The following is a 21,310-nucleotide window of genomic DNA, read 5'->3' as shown; positions in this document are numbered from 1 at the left end:
CATTCAGCTGGAGGTTTGAATGTGCCTTCTCTAAGAGTAAGGTAATCTCCTCTTGTCAGTCATGTGAAGTGTCCCCTTTTTCCTCTCACTGATGCCGATGGTGCCTAAACATAAGATAAAAATCCCTGGCCCACTCTATTAATATTCTTTAGAATTTACAATCCTGTAAATTGCCCATACATGTGTTATTAAACTGGTTTTTTCCTCTGCTAATCTTCTGAGGCAGTTACTCACCTATCCTGGAAAGAACCCAGAGGGGTATGGGATGATTTTCTTTGCACCCGACAATAGAGAGCTCCTGTTTGTCCTGCCTGAGACACCTGGAGATCTCCTCTTTGAAGCTGTGAGGCATGTACGATTCCATCTGCCTTAACAGGAAGTCTAAGGTAGGGCTAGTTTCTTGTGTAAGGCAGAAGAGAACAACAATGCAGACTTGAATAAAAAGGCCACACACCTCAGCTGTGGGGAGACTTAAGGAGGCAAAGTCAAGACTCTCCTCTGAAATTGCGCAGACTAGTAGATGACCAAGACCCCCAAGATTTCCTGTAGTCCATAATAAGCTTGACACTGAGCATCTAAGTCAGAAAATACTGAGGTAGGAATAGCCAGATTATTTTCAGCAAAATTAAAATGAATCTTTAGATTCATGTCTTAGATCAATAGTTCTAACAAGCATTGTTTACACAAATCAAAGAAAATGAGTTGTAGAAAGTGCTATGCACACAAGTACATCCAACTTGTGAAATTCATCAAATTTTACACTTACATGGACACTTTTATGTGTTTCACTTTTTAAAGATTTTTATATCTAGACATAGATTAAATGTGTGTATTTTAGATATTGGCCTGAGTATCTCCTAAGGAGAGAGTGAATCACTAAGGGGTGATTCAAGAAGGAAGAGGATACTAATGACAATTCTCAGTAAATCCACATCTCTCCCTTCTACCCCATCATCATCCCCATTTTCTTTCCAACCTCTTTCTCAAAAACCAGACACCTTCAGAGACAGTCGGCAGCATAGCTGCCCCTCTTCCCTCCAAGAGAAGAACCTGTGAATTAGCCTTTGGTATTGTTCATTGCAGAAATGTACAGCAAGCTCTTTAAGAAATCTATACATTCGCTCAATAATCATTTTTTAAAAGATTTATTTATTTATCCATACAAGAGCAGGGGTGCAGGCCAGAGATGCAGGGGGTGAGAGGATTCACCAGAGACAGAGTGGGGAGCAGAACAGGCAGATCTACTGAAACACACTGCTGAGGAGGATAGGTCTGCTGCGCCATGTGAATCACCTTCCTGGCCGGGGATCGAACTCGTGCTGCAGCGGCTGCAGAGAGCTTCATAGTGCTGTGTCTTAATCCCTTGCACCATCAGGGAGGCCCCCAATAATCATTTATTTACACCAGATGGGCACTGGAAATATAAGAATAAGGGCAAAACCTCTACCCTCAAAGACACCTCTAATAATTCTTCCTCCTTTGGCTTCCTGGCATCAAAATGTCCCTGCCATCAAATCCAAGAATATTCAAGCCTGAACTGCGGCTAAATGATTTTTTAGAGTTACTATTACTGTCATGAGTCGTGGTAAGGAGAAGATGTGAAGTGAACTCAGGCAATTAGTATCGGTGGGTTTTATTTATTTCTTTTTTAAATGTTATTGAAGTAACACTGCATTGTAACAGGCTATAGGTTTTGGATGTGCATCATTATAAATCAGCATCTGTATTTGGGCTAAAGTCCAATTCTACCCTTCACCACACAGCTGCTACTTTTTAACCCAGATTACCCACCTCCTTGTCCCCTTTCCTTGTGGTAACCACTAATCTTGGTTTTACAGTCAAAACATTTATATTTCCTTATTTATAAATCAGGCGGTTTCAACAGGCTTAGGGAGTTCTGTGCATCCCCAATATACCCAAACACAAGGCTTACCTCCGTCAGGCTAGCAGAGAGTGAAGCCTCCGTCAGGCTAGCAGAGAGTGAAGAGAACAAGACATGCATCTGGTACTCCACTTTTTTTTAACCAGTAAAAGACTCCATTTAGCAACTGCCAAGACCTCCACACTAAGAGGAAAAATAAATAAGGAACATTACTGAGCACCTGCTCTACGCCTGCTTGTCTGGGACTATTAGGGTAACACTTGTAACAGGTCTCAAGCATAAGGAGACTGGAGCGATTTCTAGTACTCTTGATTCTAGATTAATAATAGCAACAGAGTGATGAAACTTCTCAGAATGTAGACCTCAAAAGGCAGGCCAGGGCCCAGTCAAGAGAAGGGTGTGACCCTGACGCCTTGATCATCTTACAGCAGAAAGAGTTCACTTGCCAGCTCCACATCTCAGGATCAAAAGGGCCCTGTGAAAGACTAATGGGCATGTCTGTGAAGCGACAGAAGATGCCAAATTAGACAATGAGAAAGAAACTAATGATCATATATGAGCTAAATATGCGAGCCTCTGAAACTCATATATATATATATATGATCATTTTCCACCAGACATAGGAATGTGTTACCAGGCATACAGTTTCTTTCTCTTATTGTCTAAGTTGGCATCTTCTGTCACTTCACAGACATGCCCAATAGTCTAGGGCCTCCTTGGCGGCACAAGGGGTTAAGTGTCAGCACTATGAAGCAATCCGCAGCTACTGCAACATGAGTTCGATCCCTAGCCATGGAGGTAACCCACATGGCTCATCAGACCTCTCCTGTGGCACCCGCTGCTCCCCTCAGCAGTGTATTTCAGTCAATCCACCTGTCCTGCTGCCCACTGTCTCTGGCGAATGCTCTTACCCTCCAGCACCTCTGGCCTGTACCCCAGTTCTTCTATGCATAAATAAATAAACCTTTAAAAAAATTAAGTCAAGAGTAGATTAGACTCATTGTGGTTGAGCCAGAGAGTCAATGACCACTTCTAGAAAGGAAGATGATGTCTGAACTGAAATCATGAAGATCAGCTAAGGGCTTATTATTACAGTCTAGAAGAGAGCAATGAGAATCTGAGCTAAGGCAGCGGAAGGAGGCATACAGGCAGAGGAACACAATATGAGACCCTGTGAAGAGGAAGATATGCCAGCATTTGGTTACTGGCATAGTGTTTTTATATATATATATATATATATATATATATATATATATATATATGGTTACTGGCATATATACATATACATATATATATATGACTGGATTACAGAGATGGGGAAAATCAGTTTTATGGGTATTTAAAATACTGTTAACTAACAATGATTAGCAATGACCATATTGACCCTGGTTTCATGCCAGGTACTATACTAAGTGCTTTTGGGTATTATCTGATTCCTCACTACCATCACTTGGGGTGGGTACTGCTACTAACCTGTTTCATATAAGAAAACAGAGGCTTTGAGTGACTAAATTCCTAAGACCACCAGGGAGATGTTGACATTTCTAGTGCTAGTCCATATGACAACATGGAGAACCCAGAGGACACTACGATAAGAAGTGCCAGAGCTACATGATACCACTTATATGATGAACCTAACACAGACTCAGAAGCAGATGATGCTTGCCAGCACTGAGGGGAGGGAGAAATGGGGAGGTGATGAACAGGAGTTACAAATTTTCAGTTCTACAGTTAAATAAGTCCTCGCAATCTAAGGCACAGCCCAGAGACTCTAATTAACAATATGACATGGATACTCAAAAATTTTCTAAGAGGATTTACCTTGTGTTATGTGTTATTATAGAATAAAAATAATAGTAATAAAGAGGGCTGGAAGAAATTCTTGGAGGTGACGAACAAGCTTACAGCACCGATTGTGATAATGGTTTCACAGGTGTATCCCACCTATCTCCAAGCTCATTAAATAGTACACATTAAATACACGCAACTTTTTGACCTACCCGGTGGCGCAGCGGGGTGAGTGCAGCGCTGTGAAGCTGTCAGCAGCCTCTGCAGTGCGGGTTCGATTCCCGGCCAGGCAGGGAGAAACCACATGGCACGGCAGACCTCTCCTGTCTCGCCTGCTGCTCCCCTCAGCAGTGCTTTCGGTCATCTGCCTGTTCTGCTCCCCACTCTTTCTCTGGTGAATCCTTTCACCCTCCGTGCCTCTAGCCTGTACCCCAGCTCTTGTATAAATAAAATAAAATCTTTAAAAAAAATACACTCAACTTTTTGTACGTCAACCATACCTCAATAAAGTGTGTGTTTGGATTTTGTGTTTTTTTTTTAAACCCCTAGGATCACCATTTGGTTATACAGTCATTAAGGTCTTCTGTGATAAGGGCAATAAACCTTCATCAAACAAGGAAGAGAGTTAGAGAAGTAGGCTTTCCAGGACACTGAAGACTGGAGTCAAGGTCACTATTAAGAGGAAATGCAACCCTTCCTTCTCACCATGAGGTTTTTGTCCTTAAGGAAGCTAAGTTTAGTTTATGAATATTCCCTTAAGAAGAAGTACACAGATAGTTCCTATGAGTTCTATTGGAACCATGATGCAATCCCTGACCTTATCACAAGGAGCAGCATGCCTCCTGGCCACAGGCCAGGGAAAGGAGAGTCACCTTCTGCTGCCCCGGCCCCTGCCAGTGTGGCTGCCTACCTACCTTCTGGTGAGTTCTACACCCTTAGCTAATTAAATAAGGATCTGAGCCTAAACTACCATGGCCATGCAAATCTTCTCCTCCTACCAATTTGTATACCACCTTATAATGTTATAGCTGGTTTTAGAAGGGAAAGCAGTTGAAAGCAAAGATGCCAATTCTGGGACATTCTCATGCCCACCAGATACCCCTGAGTAGCTGCAAACTTGCTTCAGCAATTTAGGTTCATGTGAATTCACTGAACTGGAGTTCACTGGAAACAATGACACAGAAAAAACAACTGAAACCAAAGCACTGGGCCAGAGTGCAAAGGCAGGGTAGGGGGCCTCAAAAAGTGGGTCAAGGATTGAAGACACTCCTGCAGTTAAGGAACGGGAGCAAGTGAAAAGCCAGTGGCAGAAACCAAGAAGAAACTAAACTGAGAAGTAGGATAATTAAGCTAACAGGCACTCATCATACTGCCCAAATCTCCACAACCCCACTCCCCACTCCTCAGGGCAGCCCCTCACCGTTGTCCATCTGTACTGTCAGTGACTCCCTTTCCATCTGACCCCTACTATACCAAGTTAGTGAATTATACCTAAACTCCACTTGGGTGGAGTTTGATCACAACATCCTGTGAAAGCCCTAAAGTTGCTCCTCAAGCTGAGGCACCGCACTATAAAGCAATCCGTAGCCTCTGCAGCATGAGGCTGATCCCCGGACCGCCAGGGAGCAACCCACATGGCGAGGCAGACCTCTCCTGTCTCACCCACTGCTCCCCTCAGCAGTGTATTTCAGTAGATCTGCATGTTCTGCTCCCCACTCTGTCTCAGGTGAATCCTCTCTCTCCCCCCACATCTCTGGCCTGGCCTGTACCCCACAATGCATAAATAAATACAAATCTTTTTTTAAAAAAAAAGAACACTTTCGTGGAGGAATATCTATTTTACACAGTGGAAATGGGTTTTAATCTGTTGGTTCAAACATAAAACTTTAGAACAATTTTACACTTGCAGTATACTTTTTGAATATGCCCTCCTGGGCAAACTTGCCATTAAAGGGTGTATACTTTGGTGGAAAAAGATTAGAGCACTGGACAAAGTAACTAAGACTTGTGCTTGTCAGGCTTTGGATAAGAAGCAAAAGAAAGACAGACTAAAGAGGTTTTTAGGAAAAGTCCAATATGAATTCAAATCACATAATAATCTTACACATTGGTTTCTGAATGGGCAAACTGGCTTTACCACTCCCTAATCATGACTCAGGGAAATTATTTAACTTTTCCAAGTCTTGGCTTTTTCCACTTTTAAGGCGAAAATAACAACACTCAAAAGGGCTGCTGTGAGAATTTTTAGCACAAACATCTAAGGGCACCGGCTGAGCACAGAGCCTGGCGTGTAGTCAGATCAATAAATGGGAGACCCCCCCAAATGTCTCCCCATCTGTTAAAACATCCCAAAGCCTTTTACCACACCCAAAATTATTCTCAGTAGGAAAATGTCCATTTTGATAAGCAGGCTTGCCATACTAGCCACAATCACTCTCTAGGAATATTTTAAGCTCCATAGGCAAAAATAAGAGTTAATGTAATTGCCCAGTTCTAGCCCTATCTAGAGATTATTATTAACACCTAGGACAACAGAAGCCAAGTCAAAATCACTTTAGTTTTCATTTATAAGTACAGGCACCTTTAAAAATGAACAATGGGGCCTCCCCATTGGCACAGCAGTTGAGCGCTGGGTTGCGAAGCCGCCCCACAGCCTCTGCAGCACCGGTTCGATCCTCGGCTGCTCCCCGGCCACTGGAGGAGGGTCCCACATGGCGCGCAGACCTCTCCTGCCACCTGCTGCTCCCCTCAGCAGTGTGCTTCGGTCCTTCTGCCTGCTCTGCTCCCTGCTCTGGCTCTGGTGAATTCTCTCGCCCTCCCGCGCTTCTGACTGTACCCAATGCTTATATAAATAAATAAAAATAAATCTTCAAAAAAAAAATGAACGATGTAAAAAAAATTAAAATAATAACAAAATTAAAAGGATGTAAGTATAGGCACCTAACTGAAAACAATTATAACAATCTTGGTGGTTAGTAGAATGTGTATCAACAATGAAATACTGAGAATTCCATTCTGAAAGACACAGAAGAAGAGCCCTGAAAAACTACTATTATGAAGAATCCTACTGCTGATCAGCAGCAACTATTTGCCAGTTCAGAGGAGGGGTTTCACAAAGGCACACAGGTATTTATATAATCTTGTGTTGTCTAGGTACTAAGTATTGTGTATTCAGCAATCACTCAAATTATGAGAGGAACAGAGGGAGGCGCAGCCTAAAACAAGTCAGGCCTGAAGTAGAAGGACCTGTTTGAGTCACAGACAGCAGAGTAGGACATAAGGGTGGTAGTCTGGTGCTGACTGAAGCACCCTTTCCTTGCCTTCCCATCCCAACTCCAACAGAAGCTCTAGTTCCATTTGACTTGCCCCTCTCAAATACAATGTAAGATACAAAAAAGGAAATTACATGCAATAAAAATATTATTCTAGAGGCAAGAAAAATCTTGTCTTAAAAAAAAAAAATTCTAATTCATTCAATAGCACCAACTCGAATCTACCTTTTTTTATTGCAATGAATTTAGGTTGCTTTTAAAATATAACAAAAAGGGCTCTGCTATTAATAGCTTCCTTTGAATTTACTTCTAACAACCAGTGCAAAATTCCTTTGATTTTACATCTAAAAACGAGTGCAATTTTACTTCTAAAAACCAGTGCAATTCTTTGGTGTTTCAAAGAAAAACAATGGAAAGAACAATTTAATTTACTCAACCTGAAAAGACTAGTTTTAATCTCACAGATTAACTCAAAATGACAAAAATTGATATCAAAAGAAAAAGAATCTAACAACTAATCTGTCTTTACTTACTATATCTGCAATAATTGATGAGGGAAATTTTCTCTTTATAAGAAAACCTCATAAATATCCTAATAAATAAAAGACTGAAGTTAAAATCTCACCATTTTGCAAACCCCTTATAGACAATGATTATCAGCAGTGGTAACCATCACAAAAAGATCAACACTACCCGATTCCAACTAGATAAACGATACTCCAAAGCCTATGAAGCAGTTTTGCCAAAAAATAGAAACTGAATCAAGATCTGATTACTCTTGACAGGAAACAAAAGAAAAGAAGAGGGCCTCCCCGGTGGCGCAACGGTTGAGCGCTGGGTTGCGAAGCTTCCCGCAGCAGCTGCAACACCGGTTCGATCCCCGGCTGCTCCCTGGCCACCGGTGGCGCGCAGACCTCTCCTGCCGCCCGCTGCTCCCCTCAGCAGTGTACTTCGGTCCTTCTGCCTGCTCTGCTCCCCGCTCTGGCTCTGGTGTTCTCTCACCCTCCCGCACTTCTGACTGTACCCAGTGCTTGTATAAATAAATAAATAAATAAATAAATAAATAAATAAATAAATCTTAAAAAAAGAACACGTTTAACCATACATTAAATAAAAAGCACTACAACAGGTTACCACCTGTTATTCTTAATTATGATGACATTACCAAATAAGCATTTCTTGATAAAGGTACAGGATATTTCTCCAAGTTTTCTTTGTGATTATCTTAATCTCAAAAGATGAGGAAAGTAAACCAAATAAATTGCATGTGTATGGATGTATCTATTGCACTAACTCAGCAAAAGTAACAGCTTCACATAAGTCTGGAGTTGCAGATCTCAGAAATACTTTCTTTCCTAATGTTACCAAATTTTCCTTCACTTGGAGAGAGCATAGGAGAGCCAAGGAGTAGCAGGCTTGTGGTTCTCATAAGATAACTTCAGGAGTAAGTAAGCAAAAATGTTGGCCCCAGTTCAGCAATCTTGGGAGACTGATCAGTATGACGAGCTGGCACTAAGCAGCACTGGCCGAGATGCGATGAGCCGGCTGTACTCAAAGGAATCCAAAAAATCCTGGGGGTCCTCAAGAACCTCTCAGGACATCCTTGACATCACAACTATTTTTATAATAACACTAAGGGGCGATTTTGCCATTTTCACTGTGCTGACATTTACACCAATTACGTAAAAGCAACGGTGCGTAAAATAGCTGGCAACTGAGCACACAGCAAGCCAGTGGCACCATCACTGCAGTGAAAAAGATGCCTGTTTCACAGACCAGTGTTCATGATAAAGCAGGGAAAATTAACACTTGTATGAAATGTCAGTCCTTGAGTACATGACCTCTGAATGTTCTGGGTGACGTAGTAGGAAGTATACATAAGAGCTCAACAAATTCTACACTGAAATATGATGGCTGTCTCCTGGAAAAGAATTTGTGTCAACAGTTTAATCTGGTTAGTTGAAAAGCTATCATGGGCTTGAAAAAACAAAGTGGATGTTGTTACTCATCTTAAAGTGTGTGAATTTTTAAAAAATTACTGAAGTATTGAAATTCTGATACAAATGTGAAAACTGCTAGAATGGAAGTAAGATGGGTGGCCGTGACGGCAAGTCATGGACAGAAGGGAATGGGGCTTTTCAGAGGATGGTGAGAGAGGTAGATTCTCAAGAATATGCAGGGAGACCATTAACCAGGCATCCAGCAGCTGGGGCAAGAGTCTCCAACACTCAGGGCATCACATACAGGGTCGCCACGATACCACTGGGATGGCTGAAAGAGGACTTTCAGGAATGTCCTGTAATCAAAGTCCCAGCAACAACTCTTAAAACCCGTGGACATATTGTGTGGACTGCAGTCATTATTCTAAGAATCCAACACAATGGAACCAAGGAATTCAATCTTCCTGAAGTGAAAAGACCACCAATGTGAATAGCCTAGGTCTCTAAAAAATGTTTCTGGGAAATTACTAGGCTCCATAAACTTTTCCTTCACTTATTAAATGTAATTGACTAATAATCGTGTATCTTTTCCACAGCACAATGCTCAGAAATGATATAAATAAAAAAGTTTCTGTCCTAAGGAGCACACTTCAACTTAATATATCAGGATTCTATTCACACACTAATTCCTTTTCATGATAAAAAGCCAACATTTGTTGCATGTCTGCAAGCTGCCAGGCTTTGTTCTATATACTTTTAAACACATTTGGGCTCATTTAGTACTCACAACATACTACCATACCATACCATACCATTTCCACGTCAGCAATGAAAGAACAGACGTTAAGAATTCTGCCTAAAGTCAAAGAACTAGCAAAGCAGGAATTTGAATCTGTGCTCTTAGCCACTACACTCCCAGCCCCCTTGGAAACTTCTCAAAAGTTTTCACTCTGCAGTCCCTGGACCAGCAGCCCCGTTACCTTGGACTATATTAGAAATGTAGATTCTGGTATCCACCTGGCTCTGCTGATCGAGAATCTGAGGGAACCTAACCTTTATCAAGCTCTCCAGGTAACTGGGGCAAGCAACACCTAGTCTAAAATTTCCACGCTCAACTTAATGTGTATATGTTAAAGGTAAAATAATGACCATCTTGAAATTTCCACAATGTCCATTTTTATCCCATTTAAAATGACTAAATAAATCAAAATGTTAGTCATTTCCTTAGCACTCACACAGCACACCAACTCCTCCCCTAAACCTAACAAAATGCCTAATCTTGATTAGACCATGTTTTTAAAAAAAAAAAAAAGTCTACTCTGATGGGCCTTACAGGGAACTGAGCTAAATTCAACCCAAAAAATAAATTAAAAACCACAGAGGTCTAAATGGAAGCTTCAGAAGTTAAATCAGCAGCCATATAAGGAAAAGGGGTGAAATTCTTTTAATATCAGCAATAGATGCTTAATAAATCCTGGTCCACAGCTCCATAACGCTTTTTATCTCTGAGCTGAGTCCAAATTTCACATCATCACTTCTCAACAAACTCCAAATCGCCAAAAAGAAGTTGCAACCCTCAGAAATATTTGATTCTCAAGATTTAAATTGTTCAAAGTATACATACAAGTTCCCCTGCTTTCTAAGGTAGAGCACTCCTATTTGGTAGGCTCTGGCAGATTTTCATTTAGGCCTAGGAATACTACACCATTAATTTATATGGAAAATGTTTTGAATGTTCTCAGACCCAAAAAATAACCTACTAGATAAGAATTTTTACTTCAGTAGATTAGGGAAAACTTGTATAGTGACACCATCTTTCAGAGACTGCAACTTTACTGTAAAGAAAGTAAGCAGATGTCTTCACCATATATCACCAAAAAGTGAGAAAATTATCCCTGCCCCTTACTTATACTAGCCTTTTACAGTATCCTACCTGACCCTTCTTTTTTCAAAGCAATATTTAGACCAGGGCCTTCTTTCCTGTACCAATTCAAGTCCTCAATTTGAAGAGTGAAGTTCCATAAATATTCCAGTTTTACTTCTTTCTAATACAGCTTCTCTATAAAGGGAGTGGAAAACAGTCTCAAAAGTAAGTATATTCAAGCACCTACCATACCTATGCCAAATAATTCTTTTAACTTACTCACTTGCATACTTGAATCATTAATTTTTAAGACATAATTTGAAGACAAAGAGTTTTAACTAGCCCAACTCTGAACCAGGGGATTGCTATAAACCTGATTTAAAGTGCTTATTGATTTGATTAAAGGCAAGGTGCAGGGAGCTCTGAGAAGCCCAGACCCCGGAAGATTTTAAATCTACCTGGCTACTTACGACCACCAACATTTTGACACCCACACTCATCCTAATGTGGCCAGGAGCTACCTTCTTAGACGGAGTGGTACCTATTTATTTTCCCACTCCAAAATTACTATTAAATCCCCTGAGAATCAGAACTGATTTCAGGAAACAAGTTACCCCTGTTCTCCTGGCCACACAGAGTTCAATGGGAGAGAAATAAACACACACCTCCCCTTAAAGACTTTCCACTTAAATTCTCATCCTGCCTTTTAAAAGTTTAGCATTTTCAGCAAAAACATCTCACAAAATGTAATTGTCTGAGCAATCGAATAGCTGTGCCATTCTATACCTAACACCGGTAATGTTTTTATCAAACAACAGCTGTTTTGTTGTCTTCTTTCTGTAACACAAGCAATCTAATCAGTAACAAAGGAGCCTAACTAATAGCTCCTACCATCAAAGGGAAAAGAATACTCCCCTTTCTTTCCTAAGTAGAGAAGCTGATAATAATGATATCCTGGAAGAAAGATTTAATAAACATGGGAAATGGTGCTATTTTTGCACGCCTGGGGAAAATTTTTGTTAATGTATGTGTACCGGTAAGCATCAAATATCTTGGTATATTTACTCTACCACTTCTTTTTGAGAACAGTAATCTAAAAGAGTAAAACACAAACCTGCTCAAGGTGCTAAGATCCCAAACTATGGTAAACTGCAGAACAACATCAATAACTCCTCAACATCTATCACAAGGTGAACACAACTCTCCAAATTAAAAACAAAGAAAGAGAGAAGACTACCTCCCTATCAGATAAAGGGTTCAGAACTGCTATAATAAAGAAACTCAAAGGGAAAGAACAAAGCTCAGAATGTAAGTCAAAGTAATATAGGAGAGCTCAGAAAGGCAAGTCAATAAGCAAGAACTCAGAAAAGCTAATTAAAGAGATACAACAAGATTCAGGAAAACAAATTAATGAATTCAAAAATAAAATCAATGAACAGAATAGCAAAGCCGAAGCTTTAAAGAAGAAAATAACAGAAAATCGGGAAATAAAGAGAACAATAAATGAGATTGAGAACTCCAGAGAAAGCTATGGAAGTAGAATACATCAAATGGAGTTTCTATCAGTGACTTTGGAAGAAAGTAAGCATTAAAGAAACAGGTAGAAGAGGGAGAAAAATGACATGTTAAAAAAAATGATGACATAATTCAAACTATCTTACACCATAAGAAAGCCAGAATAATAATAATAGGACCCCCTAGAAGAGGAAGGGAGAGGAATATAGAGTTTATTCAAGGAACTAATAGAAGGAAACTTCTCTCACCTAGAGGAGGAATTAAATATGCAAATTCATTAAGCTAAAAGAATACCAGCTACCTAAAAGTAACCAGACCTACACCAAGACACAGAGCAGAGAATCTAGCAAGAGTTCAAGACAAAGAAAGAACATAGGCGGTAACTTGACAGCAAAAGCTGATACCTATAAAGGGTACTCCTTTCATGCTTACATCTGACTTTTCTGAGGATATCCTATGAGCAAGAAGGGAATGGAAGAATATATTGAAATTACTTAAAGCCAAGAATACTAGAACCTGGAATTCTCGCCTTCAGATACGAGGGAGAAATGAAGGCCTTCCCAGATAAATACATGCTGAGGGAGTGTGCAAACACTAGAACTCCAGTAAAGGAAATGTTGAAAGAAGCCCTCCTGCCTAAATCAAAGCAAAGAATAGTCACAAGAAATTAAATGAGGCAATAAATAGGCTCTGAAAACAAAATGGCAAGAGGAAATCCTATATCAATTATCATTCTAAATGTGTATCAAAAGAACTCACCAATCAAAAGGAACAAAGTAGCTGGTTGGGGACCTCCTTGGTGGTGCAAGATGTTAGGAAGTGAGCTATGTGCAGCCACTGCAGCACAAGTTCTCTCCCGGCCAGGGAGCTACCCACATGGTGCAGACCTCTCCTGTCTCACCCGCTGCTCCCCTCAGCAGTGTATTTCAGTCAGTCTTGCCTGTTCTGTTCCCCACTCTGTCTCTGGTGAATCCTCTCATCCCCTGCAACTCTGGCCTGTACCCCAGTTCTTGTATGCATAAATACATAAATCTTAAAAAAAAAAGTAGCTGGTTGGATGAGAAAATAAAGCCCAACTTTCCGTTGCCTCCAGGAGACATAGCTGAGCTCTAAAGTAAACACAAGGTCAAAGTGAATGAATGTAAAACAATCCTGCAAGCAAAGGGGACCCAAAGAAATGCAGGAATAACCATACATGTATCAGATAAAACAAATTCTGCCCAAAAAAAAAGGATGGATGCTATATAATGATTAAGATGTCAATACATCAGGAAAACATAACATTCACCAATATATATGCACCAAACAAAGGAGCACAAAAATATTTTAGGACAACGATTAACAAGCCCCAAAACAGACATTAGCTGAACACAACAGTAGTAGTTTAACACCCCACTTAGGTCAATGGACAGATCAATCATACAGAAGCTCAGTAAGGAAAGAACCTTAAGTAAGGAATTAGACCAGACGGGCTTATAGACATTAATAGGGAATTCACTCTAAAAATGCTGAGTGCACATGGAACATTCTCCAGGACAGATCACATGTTGGATCACAAAACAAATGTCAATAAACTCATGAATATTAAACTGATTATCAAGTATCTTCTCTGATCACAATAGTACTAAAAGCTGATAACCTATAAAGGTACCCCCTTCATGCTGGAAAAAAACCTCTACTATGTGGAGACTAAAAACACTACTGAATGACTATTCAGTTAATGAGGAAATCAAAGAAGAAATTTAAAAAGTACCTGGACACAAATAAAAATAAGACATGGCCTACAAGAACCTCTGGGATGCAGCAAAAGCAGTCCTGAGAAAGAATTATGTAACATTATAGGCACACATCAAGAAATGAGAAAGTGGGGCCTCCCTGGTGGCACTGAGGTTAAAGAGCCCTATCAAGCTATTGCCAGCCAGTGCAGCAGGACTTCGATACCTGGATGGCCAGGGAGCAACCCACATGGTGCAGCAGACCTCTTCTGCCTTGCCCACTGCTACCCTCAGCAGTGTATTTCAGTAGATCTGCCTGTTCTGCTCCCCACTCTGTCTCTGGTGAATCCTCTCACCCCATCCCCACACCTCTGGCTTACACCCCAGTTCTTGTATGCATAAATGAATAAATCTTAAAAGAGAAAGTGCTCAAATAACTTAACCTTACAACTTAATGAACTAGAAAAAGAGAAAATAAGGGCCTCCCCGGTGGCGCAGCGGTTGAGCGCTGGGTTGCGAAGCTGCGCGCGGCCTCTGCGGCGCCGGTTCGATCCCCGGCTGCTCCCCGGCCACCAGAGGAGGGTCCCACATGGCGCGCAGACCTCTCCTGCCGCCCGCTGCTCCCCTCAGCAGTGTACTTCGGTCCTTCTGCCTGCTCTGCTCCCCGCTCTGGCTCTGGTGAATGACTATACCCAGTGCATGTATAAACAAAAGAAAAAAAGAAACCAGCAAACAAATAAATAAAGCATGCCTCTATTAAAAAAAAAAAAAAAAAAAGAGAAAATAAAACCAAAGGCCTGTAAAAAAAAAAAAAAAAAAACCCTAAAGCATAAATAAATGAAACAGAAGTAGAAAAAGACAGTTCAAAAGATCCATGAAACCAAAAGCTGGTTCCTTGAAAAAATAGACAATATTAAAAATAGGCAGAAAAACCTCTAGCTAGACTCACTGAGAAAACAAGTAGCAGGGTGGGGGGGGCGGAGGGTACTCTAACAGAATCAGAAATGAAAGAGAAGTTACAAGAGACCGTAGTAATACAGAGGACCACAACAGACTACTTACTATTAATATCTTTATGACAACAGATTGTCATAAATAAATAGAGAAATTCTTACAAGCACATAACCTCCCAAAACTGAATCTAATCTGGAATAGAAAATTTGAACAGATTACAAGCAAAGAAATTGAAATAGTAATCAAAACTCTCCCAAAAAAACAGAATCCCAGGACCAGATAGCTTCTAGTGAGTTCTACCAAACCTTCAAAGATAAATTAATATCTGTCCTTCTCAAACTCTTCCAAAAACCAAAAGGTAATGCTTCCAAACACATTTTATGAGACCAATATTACTCTGTTGCCAAAGCAGGCAAGAAAATCATTAAAAAAAAGAAGAAGAAAATCTCAGACCAATATCCCTGATAAACAGAGAAGCAAAAATCCTCAACAAAACCTTAGAAACTGGGCCTCCCAGGTGGCTCAGCAGGTTGAGTGCAGCGCTGTGAAGTTGTCCACAGCTTCTGCAGCGTGGGTTTGATTCCCAGCCAGCCAAGGAGATACGCACACAGCGCAGCAAACCTCTCCTGTCACGCCCGCTGCTCTGTTTGCCTGTTCTGCTCCCTGCTCTGTCTCTGGTGAATCCTCTCACACTCCTGCACATCTGGCCTGTACCCCAGTTTTTGTATAAATACATCTTCAAAAAAAAACCTTAGAAACTGAATTCAACAATTACAGTAGAAAGGACTGTACATCATGCCCAATTGGGATTTATTCGTGGAATGCAAGGATGGATCAACATATGCAAAATCAACATAATTGCCGATTAACAAAGAAAGACAAAAATCATAAGACCATATCAACAGATACAGGGAAGGCACTTGACAAAATTCAGCACCTATTTATGATTAAAATCTCTTAGTAAAACAGGATTAGAATGAACATACCTCAACATAATAAAGGCCATATACATCCACAGCTAGCATCATATTCAATAGTGAGAAACTGAAAGCTTTCCCTCCTAGATCAGCTACTCAGCAAGAATGCCCGCTCTCACCACTACTATTCAACAAAGTATCAGAAGTTCTAGTAGAGCAATTAGGCAAAAGAATGCTATGGAAGGATTCCAAATCGGAAATGAAGTAAAACTATCACTATTATATATACAGAAAACCCAAAGACCCTACTTAAAACCTATTAGAATCAATACAGTGAAGTGGAAGGCTACAAAATCAACATACAACACTGTTGCATTCCTTTACGCAAATAACAAGAAGAAAAAAATTAAGAAAATAATCCCATTTATATTAGCAACAAAAAGTATTAAAAACATAGGAATAACTTTAACCAAGGAGTTAAATGACCTATTCAATGAAAATTTAAACAGAAAAAGAGACAAGGAAAAGAATAAATATTCCCTGCTCACAGACTGTAAGAATTTACATAGTCAAAAATGTCCATCTTACTCAAAGCAATATATAGCTTCAATACAATCTCTGTCAAAATTCCAATGGAACTTTTCAATTTATATGGAACCACATGAGACCCCAAATAGCCAAAACAATCCTTACAAAAATGAAGTATGTAAGTATCAAACTCCCAGACATGAAGCTATATTGCAAAGCCTTTGTAATCAAAACAGGAATAAAAACAGACACAAAGACCAACAGAATAGAACTGAGAGCCCAGAAATAAACCCACTTTTATACTGACAGTTAATCTATGACAAAGAACTGAGCATATACAATGAAGAAAGGAAAGTCTCTTCAACAAATGGTATTGGTAAAATTGAACAGTCACGTGCAGAAAAATGAAACTAAAGCACTCCTTCACACTATTCCTTAAAAATTAACTTAAAATGAGTTAAAGACTTGGATGTAAAACCATTAACCATAAAATATACAGAAAAAAATACAGGCACAACACTCCACAACATTGCTTTCAGGGATGTCTTTGAGGACTGGCCTTTAAAGGTAAGGAAAATAAACAAACGGAACATAAAAAAAAAAATTTCTGCCTGGTATAAAAAAAGAAAAAACAATGAAAGAAAAGACACTCCACTGAATAGGAGAAAATATCTACATACAATGCATCTGACAATGGGCTGATAGCCAAGATCTATAAAGAACTTATATAACTCAACAAAAAGAAAAGGGGTAGAAGAGCTAATCAGACATTTCTCCAAGAACATACAAATGGTCAACAGGCACATGAAGAAAAAAAAAAGGCTCAGTATCACCTATCATTTGGGAAGCGCTAGTCAAGGCCACAATGAGATACCACCTCACATCTGTGAGAAACTCGCATATCAAAAAACCAGAAACAAGTGCTGGTGAGAGTGTAGAGAAAAAGGAACCCTCTCATACGTTGATGGGAATGTAGACTGGTCTGGCCCCTGTGGAAAACAGTATGAAGGTTTCTCAAAAATTAAAAATAGGTATACCCTATGATCCAGCAAGTCCACTTCTGGATATTTATCCAAAGAATGAAAAAAACACTAATTTGAAGGGATATATGCACTCCTACCTTCATTGCAAAGCTATTTACAACAGCCAATTATGGAAATTAAGTTACCAATGACTGATGGGTGATTAAGTGGGACAGAGACAGGATGGAATACTACTCAGCTATAAACAAAGACTAACTGTTGATATTTGAAACAACATGAATGGAACTGGAGAGGCTTATGTGAGGTGAAGAAGCCTGTGGGACAAAGACAAATACTGGATGATTTCACTCATACATGGAATACGAGAAACAAAACCAGGGGACTGACAGAAGTAGACTAAAACAAAACCTAGAAACGTGACTGCAAATTTAAGGCAACTAAATGGGGTGGGGAGGGGGGAATAGAGGAAGGGCCCAGTGTTATATGATAAAGGGATATAGGTGCTCCTGTGGTGAGAGGGCTGTGGTGACGTGCATCTGAGCAGAGTCTATTCCCCTGAATCATATACAGTGATGTAAATCACTGTCACCGCAGTAATTTTTTTAAATGACAATAAAAAAGAAATACTAAAATCTGAGAGCTGGTAGAGACTTTGAAAAAATGTAGAAAAAGTTTTAAAAACTTTTTTTCAATTGAAGTAACACCAACTTGCAACATCAGATAAGTTTCAGATGCACACTTTAATAAATCAACACTGTATATACTACATTATGTTCCTCACCAAAAGTCTAATTCTCATCCTTCACCATACATTTGATACCCTCTTCCCCTTCTCTTTTAGTAACCACCATTTTGTGCTTATATTAAGACCAGTATTTCTGAAACTGAGCTTGTGACCCACTGGCAGATTGGAGACTCTGAATTAGGAATAGCCACTAGCCTTCAAAAACAGTGAGTAAAATATCAGTACAATCCACTTGTTGAAGATGGAAAAATACAAAGAAAGTGTTCACACAGTTCAGTCATAGTCACATAAGATTTAAGCAAAAATACAAGCCATTTAAAGGTAAAGTTCAAATAACGATAGAACTAAGGACCAACAAATCCACTCTGGACTGGATTCTTGACCACAGGGAGAACCAGAGATCTTTTGAGTAAAAGTTATTTCTAAAATTACCAATAATTTCCTTCACTTTAAAATAAGCTGCCCTTTCCTTCCAAATAATCTCATTCAATAGAGTGACTTAAATCACTCATCAAACTTCTGTCTGGACTGCAATGACAATAGAAGCAGTTGAAGTATGTTTGTGTATTTTGTCAGTGAAATGCTTCTAATAAGGGAAAAATCTCCAAAAAGCAACATCCACTGCACCATCTGGGGAAGTCCGGTAATGTCATTTTTTAAAAAAAAAAAAGGGGGGGGGCATAAATCCTGAAAATCAGGGGCTTTATGACAAGTAAAATTTGCTGTCTTTATCAGAAGGGAGGGCCCATTCTACTATGAACTGTACAAATGAACGGATGATAAGGTTTTTCTATGGAAATTTTTACTTAGGTGCTAGAAAATTTAGCTTGACAGGAGAGGAAAAGATAAGATTTTGGTGCCAAAAATAAATAAATTGAAGCAGAACTAGACTGACAGGACTTGTGAAAGGAATCCTTATATCCCATACAAATAAGTTAATGAACATGTTACATACAATACATGTATCTGCCATACAAAAAAAACAGGTCACTTCATGACTAGAAAATTCCATTCAGTAATTCATAAGATATTTCCATACTCCTAATGACTAATAAATTGAAGATAACCTAACACTTTTCTAGAGTTCCTGAAGTTTCGACATCACTCAAGAGAGTATGCCCAACTATCCATCTAAGCCTGTTCTCCATTAACCCCAAACTGCCTTGCTTGAGTTATTTTTATAAAAGGTTTTTACATCTTCAACACTTCTACTAAATGTATAACAAAATTTCCCAGGAGAAAATGATATCATGACCAAAATGCATTACACCTCGTTTTCACTTGCTTTTTATGCATAGTAATTATTTCAATTCAGAAAACTGTACTGAAATCTACTGCTGAAATCTACTGCTGAGCTAGCCAAGCAAGCATAAAGAAGACATAAGTGTCCCTAATTTGGAAACCTCCCAAACTTAAAACATTTTCACGCAGCACCACTCGGTTTTGTTTATTTTGCTTTGCCTCGATGAAAAATTACCTTTCTGGCGAAATTCAAACTATCTTAGAAACCTAGGAGGAAAAATAAACCTGAAAAACAAAATTTCTTTACTTGGAAATAATCATCTCCATCTGACTCGGTACACGCGATCAAATTGGTATGCAGAAGCTTACTTAATGGTGGGAACCCTACCAGATCCTAGATGAAACCCACTACAAAGTATGGAATAAAGTCATAGTCGAATGACCTGGAGCAGAATTCCTTTCATCTCTAGGGCTTTCCGTTTATGTACCTGTAAAATGGGCATGACAGGCACCACCTGCCACAGGAGAGTAGGAGGGTGGCATGTTGAAATTGATGCAGAGCTTTGGAGCGCAGATCAAAGACCCACATGCAGCGCGCCTGAAGGGGGGACGCTGCTCCGAGAGCTCTCCCTGTGCCATGACTGCTCACCTCCGTGACCTTCACCGTTTCTCTTGCGACAAAATGGTGAACGAAAAAGGCTTATCAAGCAGGGCGAAGATAAAGTACCAGCAAGGTGCTGCTTTATCACGAAATCAAATCACGTCGTTAACCATCTAGGACTTGGCCCCAAAGTGTTACTGCATGAACAGCAGGTGCATCTCGGAAAACCTAAAACCCAGTGTTTTTTCAGAGAGGCATGTTCAAATCTGGACGCGTTTTTTAAAAAAAAAAAAAATCAGAAAAGGAATCACAATTCTATTCCCACCCAAGACAAGAGGGACAGAAAAGAGCTCCCACCCCCACCATCCTCGCAGATTCCCCTCATCGACATTCCTCCCTCATTCCTGGCGCACCGGTCCCCACTCGAGCCCAGACAACCGTGAGTCACCTGCCGGGTCTACTCGTCACTTCAGAAAAAGCCCCAAACAACTTCACGGGAGAGGCCGCTCTCCACCGAAGCGGCAATAAGCAGTGAGCGAAGGTGCTAAGGTGCACATCCCGCTGCAAGCGCCTGACTCAGAAAACGAGTAACTTCCACTACCCGAGTGGAGACACCGTTGCGCCCATAAAGGGGGGGGTCCTCAGCTTCTCCCCACTTTCCAGCAGGTGCTTTCCCCGGAGAGCGCGGCTCCGCCTCACCCCGCGCGCCCCCTCCACCTGCGGCGCCCCCGCCCCTCCCCCGCCCCGCCCCGCCCCGCCCCCACCCCGCAAGGTGCCGCGGCGCGGGCTCCCAGGCGGAGGCGCCCGGCGGCGCGCGGGCGGCTCCGGGGACGCGGCGCCGCGGCCGGGGGCCCGCCGGGAGCCAACTCCGCCGTCGCCCGACCCGCGCGGCCGCCCCGGCGCCCCTACCTACCGGCTCCGGGCAGCCGGGGCCCGCGGAAGGTGCGCTCGCTCCGGCCCCGGCCGCGGCGGGCTCCGAGGCCGGGAGGCAGCGGCCGCCGCAGAGGACAATCGCGAGCCGGCGGGCTCGGCACCGCCGCGGCGGGCGCTGAACGCACGAGCCCAGCGGGAGCCCGGCCCCCGCCGCCCGCCCCGCGAGTAACCGCCTCGGCCCCCCGCGGCGGGGCGGGGCCACGCGTGAGGCGGGGCGGGAGCCGCGCGGACGCATTAGGAGAGGCGCCCGCTGATGGGCTGCCGTAGAGGTAGGCGTCGCCGATTTGAAGACAGCCTCGGCGGCGGAGCTCTCTCATTGGTGGAGAGGGGAACACAAAGAGGAGCCCTGATTGGCCACTGCTCGGTAGTCCCGCCCCCCGCCCGCCGTCGGAACACCGCCCCCGCCCGCTCCCGCCCAGGTGGCCGCGGAG

At 41.4% G+C, this 21,310-nt stretch overlaps 1 protein-coding gene across 3 annotated transcripts in view; it reads right to left on the bottom strand.

Moving 5' to 3' along the window:
• The window catches only part of MPP7 (MAGUK p55 scaffold protein 7), a 164,791-nt gene extending 143,880 nt beyond the window's left edge, over positions 1 to 20,911 (bottom strand). Inside the window, exons 1-2 of one of the 3 annotated variants that reach the window (XM_054694815.1) lie at positions 20,860 to 20,911; positions 1,934 to 2,065 (exon numbers count right to left, since the gene is read on the bottom strand). The gene's annotated coding sequence lies outside the window, so the exon portion shown is untranslated. Of the gene's footprint in view, positions 1 to 1,933; positions 2,066 to 10,815; positions 10,836 to 20,859 lie in introns of those variants that run through there. The other 2 variants (XM_054694816.1, XM_037510158.2) reach the window with 2 other exon arrangements.
• Positions 20,912 to 21,310: the final 399 nt, after the last annotated feature.

This window comes from Talpa occidentalis, unplaced genomic scaffold (assembly GCF_014898055.3).
Source record: "Talpa occidentalis isolate TD23 unplaced genomic scaffold, MPIMG_talOcc4v2.1 talOcc4.14, whole genome shotgun sequence".
Lineage (NCBI taxonomy): Eukaryota > Metazoa > Chordata > Mammalia > Eulipotyphla > Talpidae > Talpa > Talpa occidentalis.
The sequence above is the reverse complement of the archived record's forward strand: the minus strand, read 5'-3'. Positions and strand labels throughout refer to the sequence as shown.